Genomic DNA, 11990 nt, shown 5'->3' with positions numbered 1-11990 from the left:
CCCCAACATCCTTAACATCCTTGACCACTGCGACACAAACATCAAGGGCGCCAGGTCTGAGGCGTTCAACTCGGGCAACCCGGATCTATACAGAAATCTAGATACGACCTCCGCAAAGCCATCAGGGACTCCAAGAGACAATACCAGACTAAGCTAGAGTCACAGACTAATGACGTGGACTCTCTCGTCGGTTGTGGCAGGGCTTAAACAATATAACAGGCTACAAAGTAAAGCTGAGTAGAATCTTCAGCAACAGCGCACCCCTTCCCGACAAACTCAATGCATTCGATGCTTGTTTTGAGCAGGAAACCAACAAACTTGTCAACTGTAACAGCAGCCTTGGACACACCCATACCCACCGTCAGCCTCCAAAGTCAGATTGGCCTTCTAGAAAGTGAACCCTCGTAAAGCGATGGGTCCAGACGAGAACCCAGGTCATGAACCCAGATCCTGCGTTGACCCACTGGCAGGTGTGTTTGCGGAATCCTCAACCTCTCCCTACTCCGAGGTTCCCACCTGCTTCAAGAAGACCACCATCATACCGGTGCCAAAGAAGAAGCAGTCAACGTGCCTTGACATCGATCATTATGAAGTGCTTCGAGATGTTGGAGACATCAACTCCATACTCCCAGCATTCCTTGATCCACTGAAATTCGCACACCGCCACAACCGGTCCACAGCAGATGCCAACTCCCTGACCCTATACTCACCCCTGGATCATCTCGAAAACAAGCACTCCTACATCAGACTCTTATTGATTGACTACAGCTCCGCCTTCAACACCATAATCCCAGCCAAGCTCATATCAAAACTCCAAAACTTAGGGCTTGGCTCCTCCCTCTGCAACTGGATCCTCAACTTCCTGGTACATAGACCACAATCAGTAAGGATAAACAACAACACCTCCTTCATGATAGTCCTCAATACCGGGGCCCCACAAGGCCCCACTTAGCCCCCTACTACACTCATGATACACACACGACTGTGGCAAAATTTGGCTCCCGCTCCATCTACAAGTTTGCTGAAGACACGACCGTAATGAGTCGGATATCAAACAACGATGAGTCAAAGTACAGGAGGGAGATGGAGAACCTAGTGGCATGGTGTAATGACAACAATCTCTTCCTCAATGTCAGCAAGAGTAAGGAGCTGGTCATTGACTTCAGGAAGCAAAGCATTGTACACACCCCTTTCTGCATTAATGGGGCCGAGGTGGAGATGGTTAGCTTCAAATTCCGAGGTGTGCACATCACCAGCATTCTGTCCTGGTCCACCCACATCAGCGTTACAACCAAGAAACATATACTTCCTCAGGAAACTAAGGAAATTCAGCATGTCCACACCGATTGCCACATGGGCAGCATGGTAACACAGTGGTTAGCGTTGTTGCTTCACAGCGTCAGCGTCCCAGGTTCGATTCCCGCTTGGGGCACCGTCTGTGCAGAGTATGCATGTTCTCCCCTTGTCTGCGTGGGTTTCCTCCGGGTGCTCCGTTTTCCTCCCACAAGTCCCGAAGGACGTACTTGTTAGGTGAATTGGACATTCTGAATTCTCCCTCAGTGAACCCGAACAGGCGCCAGAGTGTGGCGACTAGGGGATTTTCACAGTAACTTCATTGCAGCGTTAACGTAAGCCTACTTGTGATAATTATAAAGATTATTATCATTGCCTTTTACCAATTATTACAGGTGCACCAACCTTTCCAGGAGCACCATAGAAAACATCTTATCTGGCTGCATCACAGCTTGTGTTATGGGCCAGAGTTTAGAAAACTCCAAAGTATATCATGGAGTTCACCTGACCTACAATTGTTTATTGATTTTGGTTCCGATGAGCACAAGGGCCGCCTTTCAGGTGTTATTCAACAGAGGCCTCAAGCACTTTTAATCAAAACAAGCTTTATTCTACGAATTTAGTTAACATTTTTATAAACACACACAGTAAGCATTTTTATAAATTACAAAGATAAATACCCCACACAGCTACAGTAATCTATGTATAACCCTGAATAAATTCCCCCCTTTAACTGTTCCAATTTAATAACAAAATCCCATAAACCAGTACCTCCTTTTCAAAGGTGTGGCCCAGCGCACAGCACTCAAAACCTGGTTTGGATGCTCTTGTTTCCTTTCCAAAACAGCAGGTTTGAATTCCTTCCAGAAAGCAATTATTTCTTTTCAAGTTATCAAGCAGTCTGGAAACAGCTTTTAAAATGAGGATAGAGAGACAGGCCAAAATACTCCTCTTTCTGAGTACAGCAGCCAAAAATGTGAAAGCGAAAGCAAAAAACACAGAGCCACAAAACAGCCCCAAACCAAAGCAGAAGTAAAACCAACTCCCAGAGCCACAGCCCAGCTCCACCCACACAATGACATCACTGAAGCCATGTGATAAGACAAAAACATTTCTTAAAGGGACTCTCATGACACTTGGTATGGCAACTGCTCAGCCCAAGACTAAGAAACTACAGAGAGTTGTGAACACAGCCCAGTCCCTCACACAAACCCGCCTCCCATCCATTGACTCTGTCTACACCTCCCGCTGCATTGGGAAAGGGAGCAGCAAAATCAAAGACCCTTTCATTGAGGTTATTCTCTTTTCCAATCTCTTCCATTGGGCAGGTGATACAAAAGTCTGAGAACACGTAATAACAGATTCTAAACAGATTCTTTCCGCTGTTACCAGTCTCCTGAATGACCCGTATGCTTCACCTGATGTCTACGTATTTAAATTGTGTATTTATCATATGTCCCATGTTTTTTCATGCATAAAATTATCTGTCTGTATTGTACGCAGAACAATACGTTTCACTGGACCTCGGTGCATGTGAATAAATTTAATCAAATCAAACTTTGTTCATTCTGACACTTGGTGAAGTGGGAGGGTCGGAGGGTTTCTTTCTGCTGGCTTGGCCGGTCTCACGATTTTGCTTCCAGTGGGCTGATGCTCTTTGAGCCTGGGAGAGCACATTTCCACTGAAATGATCCACAAAGGCTGAAGTACATTTATTTTATCCTGGATAGTAAATAGTGTTATTCCCCCACTACAGGAAAAAGAAACCAGATGGGTATTTACAACTATCGACAATGCTTTCATGGTCATCGATATCTTTTAATTCCAGATTTTTAATTAATTCAAATTTCACCATCTGCCGAACCTGGATCCCTATTGCATTAGAACATATAGAACATAGAACAATACAGCGCAGTACAGGCCCTTCGGCCCACGATGTTGCACCGAAACAAAAGCCATCTAACCTACACTATACCATTATCATCCATATGTTTATCCAATAAACTTTTAAATGCCCTCAATGTTGGCGAGTTCACTACTGTAGCAGGTAGGGCATTCCACGGCCTCACTACTCTTTGCGTAAAGAACCTACCCCTGACCTCTGTCCTATATCTATTACCCCTCAGTTTAAGGCTATGTCCCCTCGTGCTAGCCATTTCCATCCGCGGGAGAAGGCTCTCACTGTCCACCCTATCTATCCCTCTGATCATTTTGTATGCCTCTATTAAGTCTCCTCTTAACCTTCTTCTCTCTAACGAAAACAACCTCAAGTCCATCAGCCTTTCCTCATAAGATTTTCCCTCCATACCAGGCAACATCCTGGTAAATCTCCTCTGCACCCGTTCCAAAGCCTCCACGTCCTTCCTATAATGCGGTGACCAGAACTGTACGCAATACCCCAAATGCGGCCGTACCAGAGTTCTGTACAGCTGCAACATGACCTCCTGACTCCGGAACTCAATCCCTCTACCAATAAAGGCCAACACTCCATAGGCCTTCTTCACCACCCTATCAACCTGGGTGGCAACTTTCAGGGATCTATGTACATGGACACCTAGATCCCTCTGCTCATCCACACTTTCAAGAACTTTTCCATTAGCCAAATATTCCACATTCCTGTTTTTCCTTCCAAAGTGAATCACCTCACACTTCTCTACATTAAACTCCATTTGCCACCTCTCAGCCCAGCACTGCAGCTTATCTATATCCCTCTGTAACCTGCTACTTCCTTCCACACTATCGACAACACCACCGACTTTAGTATCGTCTGCAAATTTCCTCACCCACCCTTCTGCGCCTTCCTCTAGGTCATTGATAAAAATGACAAACAGCAACGGCCCCAGAACAGATCCTTGTGGTACTCCACTTGTGACAGAACTCCATTCTGAACATTTCCCATCAACCACCACCCTCTGTCTTCTTTCAGCTAGCCAATTTCTGATCCACATCTCTAAATCACCCTCAATCCCCAGCCTCCGTATTTTCTGCAATAGCCTACCGTGGGGAACCTTATCAAACGCTTTGCTGAAATCCATATACACCACATCAACTGCTCTACCCTCGTCTACCTGTTCAGTCACCTTCTCAAAGAACTCGATAAGGTTTGTGAGGCATGACCTACCCTTCACAAAGCCATGCTGACTATCCCTGATCATATTATTCCTATCTAGATGATTATAAATCTTGTCTCTTATAATCCCCTCCAAGACTTTACCCACTACAGACGTGAGGCTCACCGGTCTATAGTTGCCGGGGTTGTCTCTGCTCCCCTTTTTGAACAAAGGGACCACATTTGCTATCCTCCAGTCCTCTGGCACTATTCCTGTATCCAATGATGACATAAAAATCAAAGCCAATGGTCCAGCAATCTCTTCCCTGGCCTCCCAGAGAATCCTAGGATAAATCCCATCAGGTCCCGGGGACTTATCTATTTTCAGCCTGTCCAGAATTGCCAACACCTCTTCCGTACGTACCTCAATGCCATCTAATCTATTTACCTGGAGCTCAGCATTCTCCTCCACAACATTATCTTTTTCCTGAGTGAATACTGACGAAAAATATTCATTTAGTATCTCGCCTATCTCTTCAGACTCTACACACAACTTCCCATCCCTGTCCTTGACTGGTCCTACTCTGTCCCTAGTCATTCGCTTATTCCTGACATACCTATAGAAAGCTTTTGGGTTTTCCTTGATCCTTCCTGCCAAATACTTCTCATGTCCCCTCCTTGCTCGTCTTAGCTCTCTCTTTAGATCCTTCCTCGCTACCTTGTAACTATCCATCGCCCCAACTGAAACTTCACACCTCATCTTCACATAGGCCTCCTTCTTCCTCTTAACAAGAGATTCCACTTCTTTGGTAAACCACGGTTCCCTCGCTCGGCACCTTCCTCCCTGCCTGACCGGTACATACTTATCAACAACACGCAGTAGCTAATCCTTGAACAAGCTCCACTTATCCAGTGTGTCCAAAACTTGCAGCCTACTTCTCCACCTGCGTGAGACCCACGCAGACACGGGGAGAATGTGCAAACTTCACACGGACAGTGACTCGGGTCCTCGGCTTCGTAAGGTAGCAGTGCTAACCACTGCACCACCGTGCTGGCCCTTGCTCATAGCTAAATCTAATATTGCCTATCCCTTTGTTACATCTGGAACATATTGCTGCAGGAAACTATCCTGGACACATTCCAGAAATTCACTCCCATTCTGACAGGTGCTTGTCTGCCTCTCCCAATCTGTGTGTCAGTTATAATCCCCCCATTAATACTACTCTGCCTTTGCTACACACTCGCCTAATTTCTGCCTTTATACAATCTAGCGCCTCAGAACTGCCACCAGGGGGTCGATACACAACACCCATTACAGTTTTAGATTTTTTTCTTCCTCAGTTCCACTCCTATGGTCTCCACTGGATGCTTTCCCCTCATTGTTTCCCCCCTCACCATTAGAACATAGAACGATACAGCGCAGTACAGGCCCTTCGGCCCACAATGTTGCACCGACATGGGAAGTCAAAAAACAAAAGCCATCTAACCTACACTATGCCATTATCATCCATATGCTTATCCAATAAACTTTTAAATGCCCTCAATGTTGGCGAGTTCACTACTGTTGCAGGTAGGGCATTCCATGGCCTCACCACTCTTTGCGTAAAGAACCTACCTCTGACCTCTGTCCTATATCTATTACCCCTCAGTTTAAAGCTATGCCCCCTCGTGCCAGCCATTTCCATCCGCGGGAGAAGGCTCTCACTGTCCACCCTATCTAACCCCCTGATCATTTTGTATGCCTCTATTAAGTCTCCTCTTAACCTTCTTCTCTCCAACGAAAACAACCTCAAGTCCATCAGCCTTTCCTCATAAGATTTTCCCTCCATACCAGGCAACATCCTGGTAAATCTCCTCTGCACCCTCTCCAAAGCCTCCACGTCCTTCCGATAATGCGGTGACCAGAACTGTACGCAATACTCCAAATGAGGCCGTACCAGAGTTTTGTACAGCTGCAACATGACCTCCTGACTCCGGAACTCAATCCCTCTACCAATAAAGGCCAACACTCCATAGGCCTTCTTCACAACCCTATCAACCTGGGTGGCAACTTTCAGGGATCTATGTACATGGACACCTAGATCCCTCTGCTCATCCACACTTTCAAGAACTTTTCCATGAGCCAAATATTCCGCATTCCTGTTATTCCTTCCAAAGTGAATCACCTCACACTTCTCTACATTAAACTCCATTTGCCACCTCTCAGCCCAGCTCTGCAGCTTATCTATGTCCCTCTGTAACCTGCTACTTCCTTCCACACTGTCGACAACACCACCGACTTTAGTGTCGTCTGCAAATTTACTCACCCAACCTCTAGGTCATTGATAAAAATGACAAACAGCAACAGCCCCAGAACAGATCCTTGTGGTACGCCACTTGTAACTGAACTCCATTCTGAACATTTCCCATCAACCACCACCCTCTGTCTTCTTTCAGCGAGCCAATTTCTGATCCACATCTCTAAATCACCCTCAATCCCCAGCCTCCGTATTTTCTGCAATAGCCTACCGTGGGGAACCTTATCAAACGCTTTGCTGAAATCCATATACACCACATCAACTGCTCTACCCTCGTCTACCTGTTCAGTCACCTTCTCAAAGAACTCGATAAGGGTTGTGAGGCATGACCTACCCTTCACAAAGCCATGCTGACTATCCCTGATCATATTATTCCTATCTAGATGATTATAAATCTTGTCTCTTATAATCCCCTCCAAGACTTTACCCACTACAGACGTGAGGCTCACCGGTCTATAGTTGCCGGGGTTGTCTCTGCTCCCCTTTTTGAACAAAGGGACCACATTTGCTATCCTCCAGTCCTCTGGCACTATTCCTGTATCCAATGATGACATAAAAATCAAAGCCAATGGTCCAGCAATCTCTTCCCTGGCCTCCCAGAGAATCCTAGGATAAATCCCATCAGGTCCCGGGGACTTATCTATTTTCAGCCTGTCCAGAATTGCCAACACCTCTTCCCTACGTACCTCAATGCCATCTAATCTATTTACCTGGAGCTCAGCATTCTCCTCCACAACATTATCTTTTTCCTGAGTGAATACTGACGAAAAATATTCATTTAGTATCTCGCCTATCTCTTCAGACTCTACACACAACTTCCCATCCCTGTCCTTGACTGGTCCTACTCTGTCCCTAGTCATTCGCTTATTCCTGACATACCTATAGAAAGCTTTTGGGTTTTCCTTGATCCTTCCTGCCAAATACTTCTCATGTCCCCTCCTTGCTCGTCTTAGCTCTCTCTTTAGATCCTTCCTCGCTACCTTGTAACTATCCATCGCCCCAACTGAAACTTCACACCTCATCTTCACATAGGCCTCCTTCTTCCTCTTAACAAGAGATTCCACTTCTTTGGTAAACCACGGTTCCCTCGCTCGGCACCTTCCTCCCTGCCTGACCGGTACATACTTATCAACAACACGCAGTAGCTAATCCTTGAACAAGCTCCACTTATCCAGTGTGTCCAAAACTTGCAGCCTACTTCTCCACCTTATCCCCCCCCAAGTCACGTCTAATGGCATCATAATTTCCCTTCCCCCAGCTATAACTCTTGCCCTGCGGTGTATACTTATCCCTTTCCATCCTTAATGTAAACGTCACCGAATTGTGGTCACTGTCCCCAAAGTGCTCACCTACCTCCAAATCCAACACCTGGCCTGGTTCATTACCCAAAACCAAATCCAATGTGGCCTCGCCTCTTGTTGGCCTGTCAACAAACTGTGTCAGGAAACCCTCCTGCACACACTGTACAAAAAACGACCCATCTAATGTACTCGAACTATATCTTTTCCAGTCAATATTTGGAAAGTTAAAGTCTCCCATAATAACTACCCTATTACTTTCGCTCTTATCCAGGATCATCCTCGCCATCCTTTCCTCTACATCCCTAGAACTATTTGGAGGCCTATAGAAAACTCCCAACAGGGTGACCTCTCCTTTCCTGTTTCTAACCTCAGCCCATACTACCTCGGAAGATGAGTCCCCCATCTAGCATCCTCTCCACCACCGTAATACTGCTCTTGACTAGCAGCGCCACACCTCCCCCTCTTTTGCCTCCTTCTCGGAGCTTACTAAAACACCTAAACCCCGGAACCTGCAACATCCATTCCTGTCCCTGCTCTATCCATGTCTCCGAAATGGCCACAACATCGAAGTCCCAGGTACCAACCCATGCTGCCAGTTCCCCTACCTTATTTCGTATACTCCTGGCATTGAAGTAGACACACTTCCTCTCCACCAGAATTTATTGGTGAGGGTCTTCCCAGAAGTCCGCGGGTCGACTTCCTGTTCCCACCTTAAACACTAGAATTTTAAAAAAAATTTATTTAAAGGAGAAACTTACCTCCCAGAAATCACTTCCGCACTGCCCCCGCTGAAATGGACTAGCCTGCTCCGCTCCTGCTGAAATCGACTTGGCCTGCAAGGTAAGTAAGTTGTTAATCTGTACTCACCTCACCACAGACAGCGACCTTTTAAATGGTCCCCTCTGCCTCGCAGCCCCCGCGCTTTTTCAAAATTCCCGCGCTGATTCTAAGGTCCCAGCTCTCACTCCCGAACTCAACAGCTGATCTGCAAGGTAAGTAAGTTAATCTGTAATTATCCTGGGACTCTGGATTACTGGTCTGGCTATTGTTTCCCGAGCTGTGTTTTGTGAGAGATGAAGTCAATATAGCCAATAAGTGAGCTGTTTTCGAGTTTCCTTGACGTCCTGTACTTTCCCACTAACTTACAGACAAAACAGCAGCAACTGTACTGTGTATAAACGTGTGTTATTGTAACTACTTCCAGAGATGCTTTGGTTCGCTGAAGCATTCCCTGCATGTTTGTAATAAAGATTCCCAAACTTTAACCAACTCTGGACTCCGAGTGACATTTGTCCCACAACAGTCTGGTGTCAGGAACAGGATCCACTGACGGCTCTGATTAAAGGAAAGTCCCCGTGGACAGCAGATACCGGGGTGAGTATTGTTTGTTTTATACCACCCGTGTATAGTTCAGTCTGACTGACCACTGGGGATTCCTCAGAACCTCGGAACTGTTTCTGGTCTGTTTCTTTGACATCCATTCAATGTAATTTCAATAACTGGAACATTTCAGGCAGGGAATTGTCGGTTTTACACCAAGGATATGTTAGGGGGCGATGCAGAAGTCCCCGTGACCGAGAGGGTTTTGTAGCTGCTGAAAAATGAGGGGATAAAGCCGTAAGGGAGGTGAAACAGCAAGATTTGGCAGTTGGACAGAGTTTGGCGTGTGTTCAGAGGTCCCAGATAGGGGTCAGCCAGCATCATCACATCAATGGATCTGCACAGAAAAGGTCCAACCGGATGGCGTTTATAAGGCCCAAGGTGCGGTTAATGGCGCAGGGATTTGAAGAAGCTTTGGGAGATAAAGAGGTCAGAGTGGACTCACCCACAGTGGGAAAGGTCATTCTGAAATTTCTTTGGCCCTTTCGTGACATTTTCCCGAACTTTCAGTCAAGAAACATAAAAGCTGCATTTGCGCTGGGGGATCACCTCCAGAGGGCAGTGTTTCTGCACCTCCTACGGTGCCAGATGTAGATGGAAGACTTTGGAAGTTCAATAAGTTTGTCTTATGTTTTGAACGATGTTTTGTTCAATGTATGGCACTTCTCAGTTAGATCAGTTTTGTTCAAGTCTGGTTGTCTCTACCTGAAGGCAGAAGCTGCCGTGCTTTATTGGTACCATGGCAGGAAACTCTCGGGCATCTTTATGATGCATGTTGATGACTGCCTATGTGGTGGTACTAGTGAGTTCCAAAACAATGTTACTGACAGGATCAGAACAACATTTAAGGTTGGAGTCAGACTTCTGGGACCTTTAAATAAATTGGATTGGAAATCGGGCAGTGTGGGTCTGACGTGACTTTACATCAACAATCTCACGGAGACAGTACGAACCCTGTCACAGTCAATGGGGCCGGGGCCTCACAGAAAGATGAAGATGTTTCCAAAGCTGGGACTGAGCTGCTGCAAAGTTGAATTGACGAATGGGGCACACAGGCAAGGCCGGATACAAGTTTTGATGTCTTCGAGCTGAGTTCTGTAATGAACCATCCAGAACTCGAGGATATTTAACGGGCAAACAAAACATTAAAAAATACAAGATGGAGAAATGTGTGCTGAAATTTCCATCTTTGGGTGAGCTGCAAGATTTAAAATGGATTTTTTTAGTGATGCCTCACTCGGATGAGCCTGGCTCAGTGTCTGTACACTGAGTGATGTTTAAAAATCTCTTTCAGCAGAAGAACAGACAAATATTTCTCATTCTAAATTCAAAGGTCGATGATATTCAGCTCCCATGAATCGAGTGACTCTGTCACATCTTGATGTGATGTTTGGAGTGAAATTTCATTCTGTAACTCCTCCCCTTCTAATAACCTGTAAAAGGAGTTTACAAAAGCCATCACTGTTGGTGCAGGTTACCCAAACAGAATGTGAAATTTGACCCTATTGTAAGATCCGGGTTTGGCTTCAATCTCAATTGTAACACTCAAATCAATTACACGTCAGACTGTGTTGTGAAAGTTACCTGCAGCTCCTGACTAGTTACAGACCATTCCGGGTACAAGAATGTTGTTGCAGAATTTATTAAGTTAATTGTAATAAGTACAAAATCATAATAATTAACAGGCAGTGGATCAGTCCGTTCACTCTGGATCACCAGCTCTCAGCTTCCAGGTGACTATGGAGCTGTCTCTTGTTCTGTTGACTGAAGTCTATCCTCTTACTTCATGTTGTGTTGTGCACCAAGCTCCAGAGAATTGTAGCTCATTAACCCTTTCTAGTACCTACCTCGACGCATGGTCGGTAGTATCCTGTGTTCAGTTTTGGTCTCCTTACTTGAGAAAGGACGTACTGGCACTGGAGGGTGTGCAGAGGAGATTCACTCGATTAATCCCAGAGCTGAAGGGGTTGGATTACGAGGAGAGGTTGAGTAGATTGGGACTGTACTCGTTGGAATTTAGAAGGATGAGGGGGGAATCTTATAGAAACATATAAAATTATGAAGGGAATAGATAGGATAGATGCGGGTAGGTTGTTTCCACTGACGGGTGAAAACAGAACTAGGGGGCATAGCCTCAAAATAAGGGGAAGTAGATTTAGGACTGAGTTTAGGAGGAACTTCTTCACCCAAAGGGTTGTGAATCTATGGAATTCCTTGCCCAGTGAAGCAGTAGAGGCTCCTTCAGTAAATGTTTTTAAGGTAAAGATAGATAGTTTTTTTGAAGAATAAAGGGATTAAGGGTTATGGTGTTCGGGCCGGAAAGTGGAGCTGAGTCCACAAAAGATCAGCCAAGAACCGCGGGAGAATCGTCATCTTAACAGTCTGCACCCTCCCCGCCAATGACAGTGGGAGCGCATCCCACCTCCGGACCTCCTCCCTCACTCGTTCCATCAGTTGGGACAGGTTGAGCTTGTGCAACCTGTCCCAGTCCCGTGCCATCTGAATCCGCAAATATCGGAAACTCTCCCCCAGCAGCCTGAACGGCAACCCCTTCAGCCTACTCTCCTGCCCCCTCGCCTGAATTACAAACAACTCGCTCTTAGCCATGTTCAATTTGTATTCGAAGAACCGGCTAAATTCCCTCAGAGTTGCCATAATACCGTCCATCCC

The sequence above is a fragment of the Scyliorhinus torazame genome, chromosome 5, assembly GCF_047496885.1.
Source record: "Scyliorhinus torazame isolate Kashiwa2021f chromosome 5, sScyTor2.1, whole genome shotgun sequence".
Classification (NCBI taxonomy): domain Eukaryota; kingdom Metazoa; phylum Chordata; class Chondrichthyes; order Carcharhiniformes; family Scyliorhinidae; genus Scyliorhinus; species Scyliorhinus torazame.
Note: the sequence above shows the minus strand (reverse complement) of the source record.